The sequence below is a fragment of the Bactrocera neohumeralis genome, chromosome 5 (genome assembly GCF_024586455.1).
Source record: "Bactrocera neohumeralis isolate Rockhampton chromosome 5, APGP_CSIRO_Bneo_wtdbg2-racon-allhic-juicebox.fasta_v2, whole genome shotgun sequence".
Taxonomy (NCBI): Eukaryota; Metazoa; Arthropoda; class Insecta; order Diptera; family Tephritidae; genus Bactrocera; species Bactrocera neohumeralis.
This window is the reverse complement of record NC_065922.1, coordinates 22139460-22162253: the sequence shown is the minus strand read 5'-3', so window position 1 is coordinate 22162253 and position 22794 is coordinate 22139460. Positions and strand designations below refer to the sequence as shown.

At 34.0% G+C, this 22794-nt stretch overlaps 1 protein-coding gene across 2 annotated transcripts in view; it reads left to right on the top strand.

Annotated features, from left to right (window-relative positions):
- LOC126760136 (uncharacterized) overlaps positions 1-22794 on the top strand; it is a 271609-nt gene that overhangs the window by 3694 nt on the left and 245121 nt on the right. The window contains exon 2 of one of the 2 annotated variants that reach the window (XM_050475570.1): positions 6758-7146. The exons of the other annotated variant lie outside the window; for it this stretch is intronic. The gene's annotated coding sequence lies outside the window, so the exon portion shown is untranslated. The remainder of the gene's footprint in view (positions 1-6757; positions 7147-22794) is intronic. 2 annotated transcript variants of the gene reach the window in all.

Sequence of the window (22794 nt, the reverse complement as noted above, 5' to 3'; positions counted from 1 at the left end):
CTAAAGCAACACAGCAAAGCCGTACGTTGCGGTTATCCCCAGCACCTCTCATCCCATATGCCACCACATTCGTGTCGTGACCACCGTTGAACCGACTGGATCAACCGGTTTACAAATACACACACATAAATCTTTGTACAACTGTGTGTGTTTGCGTGTCTGAGCAAATATTGAAATGTCTGCGACCACAACCAGTCGGAGGCACATGCAGTCAACCAGTCAAATGTCAGCTAGTCAGCCAGAAAACCAAAGTAATAACCAGCAAAAGACACAGACAACAGAGCGTGCAACTTCAAGCAGCTTCATTTGGGGCAGTTGCAAGCGCTTTGTTGCAGCTTTGGTAGCGTAGAAAAGGCTGAAGCGCAAGCGAGCGTGGATTTTCATGCAAAATCGCACTTAGATATGTGTTTATATGGAAAAAATATATAAGAAAAAATAAAAATATAAAAATATATATACATATGTATGTACATATATCCATCGCGTGTCTATATACATAAGAGAGTGTACTTGTAGCTTTACGTCATTGCAAAATGCCAATTATATTTTTCTATTTTTTTCCATTACGTATAACATGTTTTTTTCTAATGTACTTGGTGGGTTGCTGTGTCTGTGTCCAGCAGTTCCAGTCCATCGTCGAAATAATAATTTCCAACGTTCACTCAATTTAAAATATTTGCATTGCCCCCTCCCGGTGCTCGCCGCCACTTGACTTCGCGAGCACGCGCTTTGTTTTCCCAACTGCTTTAGTCGAGTGCACTGCTTCGAGTATTTATTTATTTTAATTTATTATTGCATTATTCCAGTTTTTGTTTGCCCACTCCGTTATGCTTTGCTTGCTAAGAAATACAACAGCAGCAATTACTTTTATTTCTATTTATACCAGATGTTTTTGTTGCTACTATTAATATACTATACTTGTGACTGGCGGAACTATTCGCTTGATTAAGGCGAAGCAAAGAAAATATTCAAATACCGCGAAAGAGTTGCAAAAAGTATATCGAATAAAAAATTTATTAAATATCACATGCTGCTTATGTTTACCGTTATTTGTATGTAAATTTTTTTGTGTGTTTATGAACTGCTGCCATTCATAAAAATTAGTCACCAAAGCGTATGAAAAATATTGCAACCAAAACATTAACGAGTTAAATGACTAAAAATTAAATAATAATCGAATAAACAAATTTTAAGTTAATTATGCACATAAATTTAATAGGAAATGTAAAAAATTTTAGTAAAAAAATCGACATAACCAAACAAATGCAGAAAAAAATTAAATAAATATAAAATATTAATATAAATATAATATATACAGTGGCTCACAGCTTATTTCATGCAATTATTTCAAATAGTATCCTTTGTGCTATTTGTAATTTTTTTAATCGCGTATCGGAACCCAAAAAAACAAACTTCACGGACAAGGGGTTACATGGGTTTTCTGGGGTAAAAGACAGTATTTTTCAAAAATTTTTTTCTCTTATAAAAAATTAATATTTTATTAGAATTTTTTACTATTACAAACATACACAATTAACAAAGAAATTCTTAAATTTTTGGAAAAAATATTTTAAAATCGGTCATTGCGACGCCATTTCCGGTGACCCCTCGGAAAAAAGATGCACCCGTGTTGGCAAGATAACTCCTTACAGAATCATCTAATATGAAAAAATACGTGCTTTAGTTAAAATCTTAACTTAGAATTTGGACAAAGGAAAAAAACTGTAAATTGGATTTTTGGCAGACATTTTTACAAAAACAAATGAAAATTTCCCAAAATTTTTTCTCAAATAGTTATAATAGAAAAAACTCCTTCGTCCAAGTCTTTAAGAATTAGTTCTCAAAGACCTGTGTGGCTTCTAGCGCACAAGTTCTCAAGGCTGTATCTCCGAAAATATTACTCGGATCAACTTGAATTTTCAATTTACTACAATATTCTAGAGGTGTTGCAGAATTTAATAAGACAATAAAAAAATCGATTTTTTGAAAACCGTAAACAAATATAACTCCTTAAAAGAGGATAAAACCGGCGAAAACTATCTGAGATGGTAGGACTGAGTATTAGTAGAATTCATTACAGCACCTACTGTTTTGTGCGCGAAAAGGTATGTGGTACCGAAACCGTGCGTCGTGTGCTGCGAGAACATGACTTCAATGGTCGTGTAACTCTCGAAAACCCATTTATTTTGAAGAAAAATACACAAAGTCGGTTTAAATTTACTCAGGAACAGGTGAGGAAGACAAATTTCATATTGGGAACATGTCATTTTCGTCGATAATTCCAAATTCAAGAAGAGTTATGGTCTGGGTTTGCATGGCTGCTTCTGGAGTTGGCAAATTAGTATTCGTTAACGGCACAATGGACAAACATGCACATTTAAAAATACTAAAAGAAAATTTATTGCAAAGTGACGAAGCTTTGGGTTTACGCGATTGTTGGCGATATTACCAGAACAATGACCCAAAACACAAATGGGAGATTGTGCAATCATGGTTGATTTAGAACTGGACACACCTCACAATCCAAAATTTCTTCACAGTTTCCTGACTTAAATGTCATTAAAAATTTGTGGGCAATTTTAGACTTCGCGATACATAAAAGGCAGATTAGTATTCTAAACGAATTATAAACATTGTAAAGTCAGCCAGAAGTTTGAAAATTTTTATATTGATTATAAGAGGGCTAAATTAAGTATTGACTCGATTTACGCAGTTTTGTCCCATGGACACACTATTATCTGCAACAAAATTTCTCTCACCATTTTTGTTTATGTATATCACCTAAAAGTGGGCGGTGCTAGAAAGAGTTACTTCCAGCAAGTTAAGCTGAAATAGCTGGAGTAGCTTTTGAGATATACATACTTCTTGAACCTGTTAGAGATCGGCAGCACGTATTGCAATGCCAATCCTGTTTGTGCGCCAAGTAACAAGAGTACCAATTTTCATTAAGATATACACGGTCAGACAGTGACCCGGATTTCAACTCGTCTCGTCATCCTGATCATTAATATACACATATTATATATAATTTCATATCTATCTCGATTAGTTTAAGGTGTTAAAAACAACCGTTAGAAGGAAAAGCTCTTTAGGAACGTGTTGAAAGAGAATAAAAGTGTTGAAATAAAAAACAAAAGTGTGTATAAATAAAAAAAATGTAAACAAAAAAATAAAAAAAATATTTTGTTTTTAAATATTGATAATTAAAAAATATAAAGAAATATTAAATAAAATTATTATTTATATAATTTTAAAAAAGATGCATTATTTGTAAATTCATGAACAATTTATAAATAAAAAATTTAACTTTTTTAAATTTTATATGTAACAAATAAACAAAATTTTAATTCAAAATAAATAATATAAATTACAAACAAAAATAAAAACTAAATCAAATAAAAATTTAATATAAAATGTAATATAAACGAACGCATGAATCATAACGACAAAACAACTGACGAATCAACTATACAAATTCATTACCGAACTACTGTAAATGCAAACAACTGAGAAATTACTCCAACATTTCAAAACTAAAGCACACCTCCAGCGAAATACAAAACAAAATGTGCCTGGATGTCAGCCCACGCGCTCACCTTTGCACACAATCGCTCGGCACTCCACCGATTATCCGTTACTGTCTTATGTCCAGCGTCCCCCTTTGCTCGAACACTCGCCGCTAGCTTGCTGGGTGAGTTATTGGCAAACAGGCGCAAACCAGTTTTGAAGCGTCATCAGCAGCCAGCTCACACAATCCAATCCGCAAAAGATTTAAGCGACGCCTCATTGGGGCAGCCAAAACAAAAACGAAAGAAAACACACTCAAAATAAAATCAAATAAACACAAATAAACAACAAAAAGTGCAAAATTAACGAAATCTCAAACGGGCGGCTTCGCAAAAACGACTGTCCAGCTTGCAAACAAGCACAACAACAACCATAACGCCAAAAATGCTGCCAAAAACTTTGGCGCTGTGCAAAACCAAAGCAAAGCAAAGTGGCACTGCAATAAAAACGCAACCAATGAGCTAAAATATCTATAAATTAAAATGAAATAAACAACAAAGCGCCGCCGCCAAAACTTGTTTTTGAAAACACAGTGCACATACACGTATGTACATATGCATGTATGTATGTATATGTGTTTATAGAAGCACGGACGCTGCTGTGCTGCTTATTGTGGTTTTGTCATTGTTGTTGTTGTGATTTTATTTGTTTTTGTGGCTCCTCCATGTACTTGTTTTCATCTGCACTTTTATTTATGCATTTATGAATGTGTGTGTGTGTGTTTGCGCGTGTTATTCCTATTGTTTTTATACCCTTAACAGAGTAAATTATGTTTGCCATGATCTTTAATGCCCAAAAGGAATCCTTGGAGATACTTCAATAAGAATACATAAGTATAAATTATTTAGACTTATAGATAGACGTACTTATATACGCGAACTAGTCCTTCAATTCTTGCATATAGATCTGAAATTTTTCACAGGTCCTTTCCTCTCCAAGAAAAGGCTTATTTGTCGGAATCGACTGTAGGGGCCGATACAGTTATAGCTGGCATACAAATTTCACGTTCAATGTCTAAAATAAAGTAACGGTATAATCTCTAAAGAATCAGACTACTATAACATATAGCTGCCATACAACTGGCCAATCATTCTAAAGTCCTTGTATGGGAAACTTTTTTATTTGACAAGATACATATCTTCACGAAATTCAGCAGAGATGATTTTCCAAGATAACACTACAATCTCCAAACATATTGTCCAGATCGGACTACTACAGCATATAGCTGCCAAGCAAACTAATCGATCGAAAGTAAGTTCTTGTATGGAAAACCTTTTTATTTCATAAGTTATTTACACGAAATTTGGCATAAATTAATATCTGAAGCAAAGCTATAATCTCAAAAAATATTGTTGTGATCAGACCCCTATAGCATATATGTATGTATGTACATAGCTGCCATACAAACCGACAGAACAAAATCAAAATAAGGACTTTTTAAAACCTTTTTATCTCATAAGAAATGCACCTGTGTAGGGTAGTAAAGTTTCAGTGCAGTCGCAGTTGACGTTCTTCTTTTTGTTGTTGTTATTGTCAGTGATTTTGCTGCTATTTATTACCTTTATCTCATACTCACTTTGTTGATTTATGTTATATTTCTTCTGCTGCACTTCATTCTTTTTCGCTTTTTATGCTTCTTCTTCTATTTTTTATTCTAAATTTCTTTTCTTCTTTATTTTTTTTTCTTTTTGTTTTTTGCTTTTAATTTTATTTTTTATATTTAATTTTTTTGTTTTTATTTTTTCATTTTTTATTGTTATTCTAAAAAGCAGTAGCAAACAACTTCAGTTCTTGTCTGTCTCTACTTTGCGTTACCTTCGCTCTGGCCGCTGCCACTCTTTTGTGTTGTTCTTGTTGTTGCTGCGCTGTTTCTTCCTGCTCCGTTTCTGTTCTTAGCGACGCTCTGCTGTTGTCATTCTTCAGATGTAGCCTTTCCAAGTGTTGTCATTTAATGCAAGTAGTTGCCTGGCTTTGCGGATTTATGGTTGTTTTTGTTGTTGTTTTACCTCTGCTGCGTGGCAGGCTGACTGGCTGCCGTTCCTCGCTTTGTCCGCTGTCTTCACTTCATATACATATGTATGTGTTTATGTATGCACTACCAGCCTGCATTGTAAAGCATACAAAAACAAAAACAACAATAACAATAATAATGACAACAAAAACCACACTCATCTGCTGCCATTATTTATGCGCTGCAGTTGCCGGCACCCGCGCCTTTTCACCCAAACACAGCACTTTGTTGTTGTTGTTGTTTTTCCTCGTTCACCTTCTTAGCATTCACTTTAATTTTTTTACCACTGCTTATTTTATGTCTTTTTTCGTGGTGTTCTTTATGCGTTTCTTGCTTTGTGCACTTTATTTCAACCACTCTGCCGCTTCTTCAACTACTTCTTTCGCTTACAAACACACACACATGCATCCTCTACATACGCATAGAAACCACCACTTGATTGCATCTTCTTCTTGTGTCTTGAGCCTTTGTGTCCATAAACTCCTGCTGCTTCGTCTTCTACTACTGCTGTCGTTTCAATGTTAGTTGCTGGTGTTGTTGTTGTTCCTGTTGCTGTTAAATTCTTTGGTGCTTGCTGTACCCATAATGTTGCTGCAGCTTCTTTGCCGCCTGTATCTCTGCTTGCCTCTTTAACGACTCTTACTTCGTCGTCTACTCCTGCAATCTCGAGATTGTTTACCACCATCCAGTTAGATTGTCTTCGCACACACATACGCCCATTCATACTTCTTTGTTGTTATGTGCATGTTTTTACTGTACTTGGCTCTTCTCTGTGCATTCTTCGTTAGCGTTATGCCGTTTCCTTTTTCGGCTGGTCAATCACTTCAATCTCCAAGCCGTGGCCTGTGCCTCCAACAAACGAAGACACTTTGAAGAATTGTATGACCAAATTTGTCTTGCTTTCAAATCTGTTGCTGCTGACGCAGACTCGAATGCAATTCCTTTTTTGTCTTTGTATTAGTATTCTCTTTTTGAATTTCTTAGCAAATCTTGAAACATTTTTCTTACTCTCATGTGTTGAGTGGAAGCTTTCTTGCTCTCCATGCTATAGGCATAAGTATGTACATATATACATAAACTTATCTAGATATGTTACTATATAACCTAAAACAACAACATGCCACCATTCCAACAGGTGTTAATTAAAATATATTTTTTTTCTTTCCCAACTTTTTCCAGCAATTCTCAACGTGTTTAATGCGAAAGCTCTCCAATTGTCTGGTTGAACGCGCAATTCGTCTTAATTGCAACAAAAGCCAAAAACAAAGAATTCTCCGTAAAGTGCTTACAGAAACGTGTTATTTAAGCGGTGTGAATATAAAAATACACACACATACACATATATGTATATGGTGTATACTGGTGCTTGTGTGCTTAAGGTTAAACCAACAGTTACTCGCGATCGATTGCATTTTTGTGGATTTAAGCAAAATTTTAAATTCGTTGGAAGATAAGTAAATTCGTTAGGTGGTGGCTTCTATAAGCAAAATTTGTGCAGATTATATACACACACATACACATATGCATACATGTGAATGTACAGCGAGACAACAGGTTATTTGCTTGTGGTGAGTAAGAAATTATTTTTTTGTTTAATTTTTATGAAACTCAAATATTAAAAAAATATATAAAAATATTAATAATATTTAATAAAGTTTTTTATTTGTACATGTAAGCTATCAATTGAAAAGTCCCCGGCCTGGCTTAGTAAAATACCTTTTTTTTGGTAAAATTCGTCTTTTCTTATTCAACATTGTTCCCAACAAGGGTTACTAAAGTGACCCTCCAACTTTTCGATACCATTTTTGTAGTACGATGTGACCTTTGCCTCAGTTTCGGCGATCGTCTCTTCATTCGGCGAAAATTTCTTCCAAACGAGCATTTTTTGGAGACTTGAGAACGGGAAATAGTCACTGGGGGCTAGATCTGAAAAATACAGTGGATGCGGAAGAAATTCGAAGCCCAATTCATAGATTTTTGCCATCGTTGTCACTGACTTAAGAGACGCGCTGTATTGTCTTGTTGAAACATCACTTTCTTTCCCTTCAAATGCGGCCGTTTTCCTCGATTTCGTTTCAGGCGGTCCAATAACGCATGTAATAGTCGCTGTTAATAATCCTTCTTTTTCACCATAGCCAACAAAAACTATTACATGAGCTTCCTTTTCTTGCCAGCCGACTGTTGAGTTTTTCCACGCTATGGAGCGGGTTCATCGTGTGCAGTCCATTCGGATGACTGACGATTGATCCTTGGCTTGAAATGAAAAAACTCTTTTGAAGGTTAGGGCTAACTTAAAATTACATGAATTTAATTATGCAGCGCCATGTGTAAGACCTGTTATTGTTTTTTGTAAAAATAATTTTTTGCTAACCTAACAATGTGTTTTTGTTACAAAATGACTGATTAATATTTTTTTGTGATGACATTATTTCTCTTCTGATTTCGCACACAGTCGTAATGTCAGTCGTAAGTTTAAAGCCGTTGGAAAATTTTATTGCGTGATATTATAACACTAAATACATAACAATGCAACCAATTTCATTAACAAAATTAGAACTCCAATTCCATATATTAGAAAATCAATACGATTAGGTTAGAAAAAATTGGCGGGTTGTCACGCCAAACAAAGACCTACAGCTTCTTTTTAAAGCCAGATGAAGCTTAATTTTAGCTGATTGAAGTCCACGTCGTGAAGAACGTCAACGCTTCGAATTTTAATAACGACTTAGTATCTGTTTTCCGAATTTTAATAACGACTTGGTGTCTAAAAATTTCTTTGCATATGTCGTGAAGTGGTTCTTTATTTTCATGCGCATTCCGTATTTAATTCTAAGGACAAAGGATTCCCTGACGCAATGCGATTTGAGATTCTTGCTTTAATTGACGTCGATAGTCGACGTGATATTCTTTATATCTTTTCCTGCATTATTAGCTATCTCAGCAGCTTTCCTGACTGCAAAGATTTCTGCCTGGAAGATTGTACAATATTTCGACAGCTCAAAGGGTCGCATGAGATCTAGGTCCGCGCAATAGATCCCAATCTATCAGCCATTCAATGAGGTCAGTTATTAAAACGGAGCACACTTCGACAGTTCTAGACATGTTCCTTGTGATATTAAAGCTCGATATCGTCATGTATCGACGGAGTGGCACAAGTTCATCATAAGTCCGCTAAGGTCATAGGTTTCGATTAGTTCCTAAGGAGGCCTGTCTTCCTGTGATTGCAATTTGAAGAATTATGTGGAATAAAAAGGCTAGCGAAACGGTGTAGTTTTTTATATTATATTTTTAGACTAAAATGGCGTCTTTTTAAGAATTTTATTATAATTTAAAAAAAAACGAGCGCCTCATATTCAAAAACCTTTTATTTTGAATATTTTCTTTTAATACACATTAATTCGATATTTTATGAATACAGCTTTATTCATATGGTTCAACATAATGTTAACCTTTTGTAGCGTTTTACTTTACGTCTTTGAGCAATATAGAAATGATTTGAATTTTCAAATAAGCTCTCAGAAATAAGTTGGGGTTTTCAAATCTACTAATGCCATGCTCTTTTCCACACATTTTTGACCTGATTGCCTTTTTCATTTAGCTTTGAGAAATATGGTCTTATGGTGGTTTTTCAAACTTTTATGCAAGTGGTAACTTTGGGTCATATTGTAGTGATTCATGGACTTCGAGTGGGTTGCCATGCTGAGAATTGAGCTGCAATTAGGTCCCCAAAACAGTTCTAAATAACTCATTGTTTAATAAATGTCAAACGGTCACGGTCACACGATATACCGACGGAAAAGATTGCATACTGTATAGTATGACTGAATATTTTCCACATAATTAAACTTGATTCCAGATATCATATGCCACAATATTCATTGCTTGTGTGTATAATGTCAAATCACATCGTTTCATTCCATGATGAACCATCGTAACTGCTCTCAAGTTTTATACCTATCATGCATCCGTATATTACTTATTTATCATTTATATCTCTATTTGTAGCTAAATATTTGATTTCATATGAACAGAAAAACATACAAATGCAACTGATCAATATCATATTGACAGATTTATATCGCCTTTCACAGCAAATTATTTATACATTTTTTGTATTTATGTTAGATACGAAGCTTCAAAATGATTGAAAGCATTACATTTTTTGTCTTTTCACTAAAGCGTCCGGAGTGACGGACTAGTGATGTCAAAACCACGCAATGCGTTTAAGCATTTGAAAAAAAAACATCGAAGCTTTCCATATCCAGTTATCAATTGATACCTACTATCAGCAAAAATCACATTTCCGTCCAACGACCATTAATATTTACTTAACACGATTTTATCACTGCAAATGTTAAATATTTATTATTGACACAGCATGATGAAAAAGGTTGATTATCTATGCGACAAAAAAGAACAAAAACAAAAACAAAATTAAATAAAATAAAGTGCAGTATAATAAATAATGTGTCCCACGGCGTTGCCCGTAGGTGTATGCATGCAGTGGTCGTAAAATGTGGAAATATAAATAATTCTTTGGAAAAAAGCTTATTTATGTATATGAGTACTTTATTAAATATATACATTTGTGTGTATGTAATATTTGTATTCCTGGAAGAAGGAGTCACTTTGCCGATTAAAATGGCAAATTAACCGATTACAGCCTTCAGCCTTGAGGGGAATATATACATATGTTGACTTCTTGCAGACAAGATAAAGGTGAGCCATTTGTTTACAATATTATTTTTCTGCAAAAGATTTTTTGAATAATATAAGCCTTAGGATTATTTCAAAACTTATTTTCACATCAACTTTGTATATTAGGGTAGTACATATTATTTCAAACTATATAATTTTGGTATAATAATACAAAAAGAACTATTCATCCGTATATCCAGATCTTGTAGTTTGCGTTATTTTTAAAATGCAATATTTTTCCAAGCCAATCGCGATACTGTGATACAACAAATCGCAGTTTGCAAACAGTATATATAATTTCATTCACTAAAGCTACTCTTCTTTTTCAAGACAGTTGTGGTTGTATAACATTTAAAAGAATTCAAAATGTTTTCAGCCTTATGACTAGTATTTATGTCAGTATAACAGATATACAGGCATACAGAACCAGTGATGTGATTATATTTTTACCAAATTTAAGAGATTTTTACATGACTGTCACTTCTTCGTTTTCTCTGATTGAAAACCCGAGAGTGTTTATGGACAACTCATTAAAGTTGTAAAACACCTAATTCAAGCTCTATTTGAATATATTATTTTTAGAGTTCTACCAGTTTACGCAAATTATACCAGTTTTTAAATTCATCGCAATTAAAGGATTTGTGAATATAACCTATTGCTAATAACTTTTCTTTAATTTATACCATCTGATATAAGTTATACCAGTTTGAGCAAATTATACCAGTCGTTGTTCGTTTCGCTATTTTCCGAGAATTTTAGGGTATTCTCACTTTCCATTCTTTCTCTACCCGTTTCTAAAAGTATTTGAGACTTATACCAGTTCTTCGCATATTTCGACGTAAATCAAAGTTTGGCAAATCGAAGAAAAATAACAATTGATTTACCTGAAATTGGTCCTAAATAATTCATGTTGTCTCTTCCTTAGTTAGCTGTACATGAGCTTACAATTTATTTGTTTTAAGCTTTTAAAGTTAATAATCCGATTTGGGTCATTTGGTTGCTTACTATTGCAAACAAAATAGGTTAAAATATTAATAATAATAAGTATTATTAAATAGTAATATATTTCAGTTTTGTATTTTTTTTAATATCTGAAGTCCCTGCCTTCGACTTATTAACTGTTTTTTCGACTCAGCCAAACCAAAATGGTATACTTCAACTCAATCTCCATCTGATTAAACGACTTTATCTTATTTCCATCAGTTTATGTCAAATATACCAGTTTATGTTTGTTTCGTGCGTTATACCAGTTTATATATATTATACCAGTTGTTTGTTTCGTCGCAACTAAAAGTTTTTTGTATATAACCTGTTGCTAGAAACTCCTGTTTTAATTATACCTTTTAATATAAGTTATACCAGTTTAAGTAAATTATACCAGTTGTTGTTCCTTTCGATGCTCTCCAAGGTTTTTCGGATATTTATACTATCTATTCCTTTTCAACTTGTTTATGAAAGTATATGAGACTTATACCAATTCTTTCCACATTTTAACATAGCTTAAAGCTTGCTAAATCAAGATTTTTGGCCAAGTCTTTTAGCATATACTGTAATTTCGAATCGAAAGAAATCGTTATCTTTAATTTTATCGTCTTCCAAAACCTTCTTTATTCGATGTGATTAGAAAGAAAAAAATTGTGATATTTTTAGACCACCTTAATGTGAAAAGGATGAAATTATTCTTATGTGCTGTTATAAAATAAGGTGTTGCTTTTATAAAGAAAATTATTATGATTTATGTCAATCGATTTCTTGGTTTGCGTGTATGTGAAATGATATAAAATATTATTGCTAATAAATACATGTGATATCTTCACAAAAACAACGAATAATACGTAGATATGTACGTATAACATAAATATAAATTTTTTTTCGTAATCTAGCAATGAATTTCTCAGTAAAAACAAACTCCAATCGAAGATACGCGCATTCGGAAATATTTCCTTTTTAATACTTGATGGTTGCCAAAGCCATTACACCGCGAAGCTAACCGCCAAGGTAAGACGTGCAATCCCCTTTCTGTGCACACAAACACCGGCAACTATGGCAGCAACAACAATATTGCAGGTGTACATATAATAATTTAATATTTGCTCGCACATTCACTTTTTATTTAACTTGTACTTGAGTAACGGCGTGGCACGGCATGGCTTGGCAGCCAGAACGTTTTGCCGTCATGATTTGCTCATTTGTTGGTTCATTCGTTCTTGCTTATTCTCTTTTATTATCGGTTATCAACTTTACATTAAATATCCGCCGCACCTCTTTTGCCCCGAGGCTCGTGGGTGCTGAATAAGAAGCCAACAACAATGGCAAAGCAAGCCGGTGCTGGTGCCGGTGCCGGTGCCGCGGTGTAGCGTCTTATCACGCCCGCCAGCGTGAGTATCTAAGCGATAGACTTTTGTAGATATGTATGTACATATGTGTTTTTGTATGTATCTCTAAGTACTCGTACACTGAAGCGCAAGTAGAACACGCGGGGCAGCGCAGAAGGTGCAGAATACATTCATGCCTTCTCATACCTAAAATACATACATATGTATGTATTTATATAGATATATGTACATATACATATATATATAGTAGTGCAAACAACTAGCACATCGCGCGCAAACAAACACGCTTCTCAGTTCAATTCTTTTTTTCTGATTTTTTTTTTCGTTTGAAACTTTTGCTGGCGTTATCAATCTTTGGCCCGATTCGTTGGCGGCCCGCATGCGAGGAAGTCTTCTTCAAGCAATTTAATTTTCTTTCTTTTCGTTATAATCGTTTTTTTGTGCTCTTTGCTTTTCTTGTTTGTGTTGCACTTTTTCTCGCTTGCCGCTATTGATTTTGTTCCGTGTTATCAGCAAAAATGCTATTTGTGGTGGCTCGAAAAAAAAAAATTGATTGCGGGGAGCTACTTAGAAATGCATGCAACATAGGCACCTATCTGTATAACTTATACATATGCACATACATATACATATATGTATATATACATAAGTCTATACAACAAAAGCGGTGTGTGGGCGCTGCATTAGCGTTCTCATCGCGGAATTTCGGCTGAAAGCTAATGTCTATACAAATCTAGGGTATGCGGGTACCCGTTGCTTGACGGTGTGTGATTAATTGGGTTATTGTTTCACTGAGAAAAAAGTAAGTAAAAGTAAAAAAGTAATTTCGGAGTAAACTTACTTTGCAAATAGTTAATGGGACCTTCGGCAGATAATGACAAACCTTCGTGTATACTATTCTGATATGAAAAGGCTTCATAAAAATAATCCATTAGCCTATCCAAGTTGGCTTAAAACTTCTTAGTTCCTCTGTTTGCCGAAACAACACCATAAATGCGAGTTGAAGCTCGGCAAAACGTCTAGCCAATGATTTATTACCGTGCTTTCATTATACAGTATAATGTAAGGTATACTATATACTACATTTGCATAAAGCCATTAAAATTTCGTTTTAAAATCTTTAGTGTTTCTAAAATATTTATATAACTGTAGTCTAATTTCTATTCGAGTCCCTGACTTGAACAATTGCTCACCATTTAATGTTAAAGCATCTTCCACTTTACTATATACTGGCCCAAAGCTTACTGTGACCACCTATCAAAAATCCAACTTATGCAACCAATTTGATCGTAAAGTGGCATTGGTTGAAGAGCGGTCGAACATTTCTCCAAAATTAACCCAAAAACTGGTCGATTCAGTACCAAAAAAATGCTTAAAATGATTATTGACTACGATGGTGAAAATTAGATTAAATTAAAATTTGAGGATTGTACTGCGACCTGTGATTTATTGTATCCTCTCCTGTTATTTGAACTTTCGTTTAACCCAGTCAAATCAGAGAAACTTAGTAAAGCCACTTAGGTTAATGGTTGTAATGTTTTCTCTCGCCGGATTTAATTGCCCCATAGCCCGATGCCTTCTTCTTGCTATTAGGTGGCAATCCAGTAGTATGTGTTTTTGCTCTTTGACCACAGAAGCGACACAATTCCGTGGAACAGTCAGTTTTGCTTAATGACTGTCAAAAATTTTGTAGTTTGGAATATTTTCCAATGTCCAAGCGGCATCTAAACACTGATTAATGTGATCGTTTAACTGTTTTCACTACTTTTGTTTGAAGAAATTATTAAAATAGTTATTACTATAGAAAATTACCTAGAAATTTAAACTATATTTCATTCCTCAGTTGACTATACTATATTCTGAAAAATCTCTTTAACAACCGCTTTATGAGCTTTCCGTTTCAGTGCTATAAATATACAAATATTTTGGTTGATACAAATCAAAACGATTTATCAATTAAAGATAAGATAAAACTGTTGAGTTATTCCAAACTTTCATCGACAAAAAATTAAAATAAAAAAAACATGTAAGGAAGAGCTAAGTTCGGGTATAACCAAATAATTCTTACTCTTATAAAGCCCTGTTACATAAAAATATCAAATACCAAATTTGCTTCAAATCGGTTCGGCAGGTCTCGAGATACATACTTATGTGTTTTCACCTAAAAGTGGGCGGTGCCACACCCATCGTCCAATTCTGACCCCGGCTCCATTAAAACCCGCGAGAATGCGGACTTTGGCCTATTTAGTTATTGATTTATCGCACTTTTAGTAGTTTAGTGGGGAGTAAAAGTTATCATCCATTTTCACACTTTTGGTAGGAGTTCTTATAATATTTGCCCTGGATGAAGTTGGTTGTTGTAGCTAAATTTTTTATAGAGCGCCAGTATTCCGGTGCAAGCCCTTTGAATGGCCTCTACGTCTGCATAACGCTTTCCTTGCATGGGTAAATGCATTTTTCCGAAAAGGAAGAAGTCGCACGGTGCCATATCAGTTGAATACGAGGAGTGGTTAATGGTAAAAAGTGATTTTTGGTCAAATAATCGGTCACAAGCGTCGATCGATGAGACGGCGCATTATCGTGCAACAAACGCCAACTTTCATCTTCGCGATATTCGGGCCGAACACGTAGAATGTTCAGTCAAAATGCGATAAATCGATGTTTTGGAGATGTTCAATTCCATTTCCATGAATTTCAATGATGATTTCGACTGTTTTTTGATGAATTCACGCACAGTTTCAATGGAATTTCGGTGATCACGGATTTTGATTAGCCCACATGTTGATCGTCATTTATGTCCTCACGGCCACTTTAAAAACGTTAAAACCACCCGTGCACTCTGCTACGAAATGGGCAATCATCGCCGTTTCGGTACAAGTTTTATCAATTTTAAAACAAAATTTAATTTTGGCTCTTTGTTCGAAGCTCATTTTCTCACCGGTAACACAAATATGTTGACACTTAAGACGCAATAACTTCACTTCCAATCTATGAAATGTCATGAAATTCTCACTGGACAATCGATAAAGATAGCAGATTCTAACACACCAGTTTAGTGCTCCGACAAACGAGCCCCTTCTTGGAGTGAAAAGAACTTGTGCAAAATCTCAGATCGATATCTCCTAAACTGTCGCATATAAACAGGCAGACGGGCATACCCATATTTATAGATTTTCCGATGAGTCCTTCTAAGTGTTTCAAACTTAATATCTCTTGTTCAGGGTTCAGGGTATAAAATGAGTTGAGTTGTTGCAGGAAAGCTGTTTGAGATTACTTAATACTGAATACACTGAAGAGGTACTGTAAAATTTGTAATTTTAAAAGTTTGTGATATTTTGGTATTAGCGCCACCTAGCGGTAACATATTTTTAATCTTCAGAGCTTGGAAATTTTGTATTATTATTATACTAAAGGCAAATAGCGTGTATAATTACACTAAATATTTTCTCATCTATTTCACACTACAATAATAAAATTCCTTCACTTCCTTCTTATTTTAAGATCTAGGATCGCAAAACTTATGTTAAAATTTTTTTTCTGATAATCTTTGTTTTGCTTTCCACAAAATATTTTGAAATATTTACCCAATGTTTTTTGTAATATTTTTTTTTTTTTCAAATATTCATATATTAATATCACCAAAAAATAAAAAAAACTAAAGTAATGAGAAAAACGTAAAGTGTCGACTTATCAACAAAATAATATTTTTTAATAGAAATATACACTGTTTATTGCGTCGATATTTTAAGTTTTTCTTACTTTAGTTTTTCATTTTATTTGATATTAATACCTTATCTCAATACTCTCTTTACTCATGTGGATACTCAAAACTTTGACTGAAATTTCTAACTCAACGTTAATTAAAGCAGAAAATATAACTTTTATTTTCCTTGTAATTAAAAAATTCTCACATTTTCACACGTTAAAAAAATGGAGAAAGAATACACTGAGAAGCGTCAAACACATTAAAGAAGCTTATAGAAAAAGTTAATGTGAATTGTCGAAGAAAGCGTAAGGTGAAGAGAAATGGCTGGAAAGGTGCGCACACAGACGTGACAGTAGCGAAAATTGCGAAAATACTTGCGAAAGTGTTAGAAAATGGCACAAGTTTGAGAGCTGTCAGCAAACGAAAAAATAACGCTAAAATAAAAATGATGGAAAATAAACTGAAAAACGAAAATGCGCAGAAGTAGCTTGAAAGAAGTGGCGCACAATGAAAATCTAATCAAATAAAAAATGTATAAAATGAGGATTTTCTTGTGACTAAAGCGAGAAGAATGCGCGCTTAAATGACACGAGCGAATAAAGCAAATTTAAGGAATAAAAAATAATAATAAAATAAAATTTCACCTTTGCGATGGGAAAATCAAGAAATCAAACGCACGCTTGAGAATTCGAAGGAAAAAAACACATTAACACCAAATGTTTGGCGCGCATTTTTTCGAGACACATTTTTTATCGAGGGTACATATGTACATATGTATAATGTCGTGATATGAGCAGTCTACACTTGGTATCTAGTTGGGGATACACCCCAAAATGTACTTAAGGTTTAGCGCAACAACAAAATTTAATGGCATGTGTGTGCGCGTCGCTTGATAGTAGCAGTCACTAAGCGCTTGCGGTAAGACCTTCTGCTTACTAGGCGCATATGGTGGGTGTTTAGGGGGGTGACGAGGGACGGATAAAATCAATTTAACGATGACAGGCAGCAAAGTGACACTTAGTGAATTCCAAGGAAAATATTGACTGCATGTCACTTTGACACTTGCTGTTGTTGTTGTTATTTTGTACTTTTTTGCTGCAGTTCCCATTCACGCTAGTGAAGGGAGACGCTAGACAGCAGTAAGTGTATGTACACATGTGCGGCGGTGGGGAGATAGTGTGTTGTTGTTCGTTTTACGCACTTTCTTACACACATATATTTATAAATGTGTGTATGTATGTATAGCTCATATTTTTGTGCCGCTTCATGTCCATGCTCCTATCCATGCTTTGACTCTTATCTGCCGCAAGAATGCTGCCTCACAATCAATGTCTATCTGTCGACTGTGCAACTACACTCACACATACACATATAGATGCATTTTCATATTCACATGTATAAATAAATATGACATGACATGCGAATAGATATATGTATGTATGTGCACTTATAAATAACTGTAGTGATGGACAAACAGTGTGAACATTGGAATTTGTCCCCAGTGTCAATATACGATAAATGTCTTGCAACAGACCAACAAAAAAAATTTAAAAAACATTAAATAATTTTGAAAATCGAACCGAAATAATAATACCCTTCACAAAAAAAAAAAATTAATCAATTTTTTTTTATTTTCGTACAAAAAAGTTTTTTTTTTGGTTAGTTTGTAAGGCTGCTATATGCTATAGTGGTCCGATCTGAAATTTTTTCTCGGAGATTGTAACGTTATCTTAGAAAATAATCTATGTCTGATTTTGTGAGGATATCTTGTCAAATAAAAAAGTTGATCATATAAGGACTTGATTTTAGTGGATCAGTTTGTATGGCAGCTATATGCTATAGTACTCCGATCTCAACAATTTATTCAGAGTTTGTACCGTTGCTTTGAATAATAATTCGTGCCAATTTTCTTGAGAATATCTTTTGAAATAAAACAGTTTTCTATACTAGAATTTGTTTTTGCGTGATCACTTTGTATGGCAGGTATATTTTATAGTACACCGATCTTAACAATTTGTTCAGAGATTGTACCGCTGCCTTGAAGAAAAATGCATGCCAAATTTGGTCAAGATATATCGCTAAATCAAAAAGTTTTTCCTATAAGGACTCGATTTCGACCATTCGGTTTGTATGACAGCTATATGCTATAGTGATCCGATCTCAACATTTTTTTCAGAGATCGTACTGTTGTCTGACATAATTATTCAAGCCAAATATCGTGAGAATATTTCGTCAAATAAAAAAGTGTTTCATATAAAGACTTGATTTGGATCGATCAGTTTGTATGGCAGCTATATGATATACTTGTCCCCTATCAAGTATTTCATCAAATCTTCATCTTTTTTTAAGAGAATTCGTCGTACATATGCAAATTTTCAGAACGATATCTTAACAAAAAATAAAATAAAATTGAAAAATTAAAATACCTTGTTCAGGGTATAAAAACGAAAACAATTTTGAAAAATATGCTGCAACGGCAATTGTAGCAGCAAAGTTAGTGAAGAAAAGAGCAATAAAAAATCCGTTACAGCAGCAAATTGTTAATGCCTCACTTGTGCGCCTTGTAATTGATAATTTCAGTCAATTACTGCTGCCATTATGCGCACACACATATAGTCATACAAACATACATACATCCATATGTATAAACATACAGAAAATTTTCCCTACAGTTATTTTGAAGCGTGTGCATTTGTTAGGGCATATCAGCTTACCGAAATTTTACGCGCACACACACACACATACATGTACTTGAGCGCATGTTGCATTATCAAGTGTCGTAATGCCCATAAATTTATTTATTTCCAATCGCCCTGCTGCGCAAAGTTAATTTATTGATTTTCAATTTTGCTTTACGCCCTTTTTGCTGGGCGATAAACAACCTCTTGTTGTTAGTGTTGTTTATATTTATTTATTTGTTTTTTTTTTTTTTTTTTTTTTGAAACTGCCTTTACTTATCATTGTTGTAATTTACATTTTCTTGTTGTAATTGATCGCAATCGTCAACAACAAATTGCTGGCATTTGTGTAACGGTCGCCAGCAACCGTAATTGAGCGGTAAAATTGTTGAAAAAAGTGTATTTTTATGCTTACTTAGAGTCTACAAAGCGCTACAATGTTGATATAAGTTTTTTATATACACACATACAAACATGTATATACATATGTACATACATATATAAACTTATAAGTTGCTAAAGAATTGTAATAACCAATAATGCATTCAATAAGCGCTGAGCTTTGGAAAATTGGCTTACAAAATTACTTTTATGTAATAAACTTTTTAAGATTATTTCTGTATAAGGTGAAACGCCTTTTGTTATGCCAATAAAACGGCATTAAGTCGATATCATCAACTTTCACTTTTATTTTGGTCAATTTAAGCTTTTAGTAGTTGTAGTACAAATTATTAGGTTTTACAACTTTTCTGCGAAAATTAGTATTTCGAAGAGTTGCCACCTGTTTTACAGTTTATTTAAAATTTGTTTCGTAAATAAATTACAACTTTAAAAATTAGTATACAAAAAGTTATGTAATACATTCACTTAAGTATAAGCTGGTGCAGAGTTGCCACCCTAACTTAATTTTCACATATTTATTTAACTGCAACGGCATTTTGCGTATCAAATGTTAATTTATATTTAAAACAGAAATATACAAACTAAACAATTTAACAAATTTCCTGCTGAAAATAGTATTTCGAAGAGTTGCCACCTGTTTTACTGTTTATTTAAAATTTGCTTCGTAAATAAATTACAACTTTAAAAATTAGTATACAAAAAGTTCTGTAATACATTCACTTAAGTAAAAGCTGGTACAGAGTTGCCACCTTAACTTAATTTTCACATATTTATTTAACTGCGATGACATTTTGCGTATCAAATGTTAATTTATATTTAAAACGGAAATATACAAACTGTAAAATTTAACAACTTTTCTGCGAAAAATAGTATTTCAAAGGGTTGCCACCTGATTTATTATTTAATAAAAGTTTGCTCATAAATAGATTCTAACTTTGTTATAAAAAAGTTCTGTACTGCATTCACTTAAGTAAAAGCTAGTACAGGGTTGCCACCCTAACTAAATTTTTACATATTTTTTTAACTGCAACGGCATTTTGCGTATAATATTGATTTATATTTAAAACATAAATATAAAACAACTTGGAAATTTCTAAAAATCATCATTTGGTGTAGTTTATGGATTAAAATTTTGGTCTTGAGTTAACAAACAAATTAGTATTTAGAAAAATACTTAATATGAAAGCCTTGGCTAGTCCAGCCTTCAGACCTTCAATGTCTTCAATGAATTCTGTTTTTTCTGCATTCGGCTCATTTTTTCATTCGCAAGATTTTTGGACAGTTTCGTACGACACATTTTTAAAGCAACGTCAATTGTGTTTAACGATAGAGTCCTCAACTTAGTACATTGTCAAGCATCTGTATTGAGAGACCACTGAAACCATTTTTAACCTATATTTGTTCAATAAATGATCAGCGTGACGAGCTAAGCCCATTTAAACATGGCTGACTGTTCGTCCGCCTGTATATCAACGAACTAGTCTCGCCTTTTTTAAGATATCGATCTGAAATTTAGCACCCATCTTTTTCTCACTAATAAACTGCAAATTTATAGGACCGGCTGAAATCGGACCACTACAGGATGTTGCTGCCAGGCAAACTGAACACGATCAGAATAAAGTGCTTGCATGGAAAACTTTTTCTATTCAATATCTTCTCCTTTATTGGCACAGACATCGCTTACGCGGTTATAGCCGAGTTTACAATCTAGTATTTCTTCCTTTTCACTGCTTCGTGCCAATTATAGATTCCAAGTGTAACCAGGTCCTTCTCCACCTGGTCTTTCCAACGGAGTGCAGGCCTTCCTCTTCCCCTGCGATAGGGAGTCGCCTTGTCTGAAACCTCGTTTGATATCGAACGGCTCGAAGAGGTTCTTTCCGATCTTGATGGAGCTTTTGTTGTTGCTCAACGTCAGCTTATGCAGCCGGATTAATTTGAGGGGATACCAAGTTCAGATATAGCGGATCCTTTTCATGCTGTCGAATACATGCGGCTTTAAAATCGACCAAGACGTAATGTGTGTCGATCTTCCAAATATACTCTACTATTAGTAAATATGTGTATTTATGTACATACATATGTATATTTAAGCTAATTTGTCATTTTAAGTGAATAGCACTGTAGGTATAATATGGTCTGAGCAATGCCTTATGCTCAAGTATAATGGAATCTAATGATTTATTTGTATTATTCTTGTTACATAAGTTGTTGGTATTTATAACAGCATTAATTACTAATACAAATAATTGATATTTGGTTACTAAGCTACCAAATATGATAGTGACTCTCCTAGTAATTAGTTGCATAACTGCTTGCTTCAATAAAATCTCAGTCTCTCTTGAGGCCTTTGAGTTAAAAATCAATCAGCTGAATTGTAGTTGCTAATATTTAGCAGATAATGATATAATTTAAATAGCAATACATATGAGTTTGTATGTACATACTTACTTATATGCATAAATGTAAAACATACCACAATTCGAAGAGCGAAATCGCATTGATTTATTTCTTCATGTCAAGCCTCTTGCAGCCAATAAACCCAAATTAAATCTGCTCCATTTTCCGGCTTCAACAATGCGCAAGCTATGAATATTCAAATTTCGTGCATATGCGTGTTGGTATGTATGTATGTATGTATATGTGAGAAGCGCTTCCCTGGTGTATGCCGAAAATTCGATTTCGACTAAAAAGCACTGCAACTCCACGAAACTGCGGCACAATGGAAATTATTTAATAAATTTTGATTATATGGAAAATATGATATTTATCACGGAAACAACAGAGTCTAGTATGGTCTCACATGCATTTATTATATGTTATGTATATAAGTATATTAGAGGGGATAGATTTACTAGGTGCTGAAAAAACGGAAAAATAGTTTATGCGAGAAATATTCTACGGATCACTCTGAACGACTTTGCCTAAGAGATTATGGGTCTCAAACCGATTTCGAGTCAGTCGAAGTATTTTAGACATTATGAACATTTGTTAGACAGTTTTTGAGATATCCAATTAAAATTTAGTACGTAGGTGCATTTTGATATTATATTGATCATTTGTTGGAATCGGTCAGATCGGACAACTGTAAGTCTTCCATATAAACGATTCTTCTTCTTCTTTACTGATGTAGACACCGCCAACGGTTCCCTCTTTTCGCCATTTGGCGCAAATTGGAAATGCCAAGTGCAGCAAAGTCCTTCTCCACCTGATCTCTTCAAAGGAGTAGAGCTCTTCCTTTCCCCAGCTTTCACCGGCCGGTACTACGTCGAATACTCTGAGAGCTGCAGTGCTTTCATCTATTCGGACAACATAACTTAGCCATCATAGCCGCTGTCTCTTAATTCGCTGAACTATGTCAATGTCGTCGTATATCTCGTAGAGTTCATCGTTCCATCG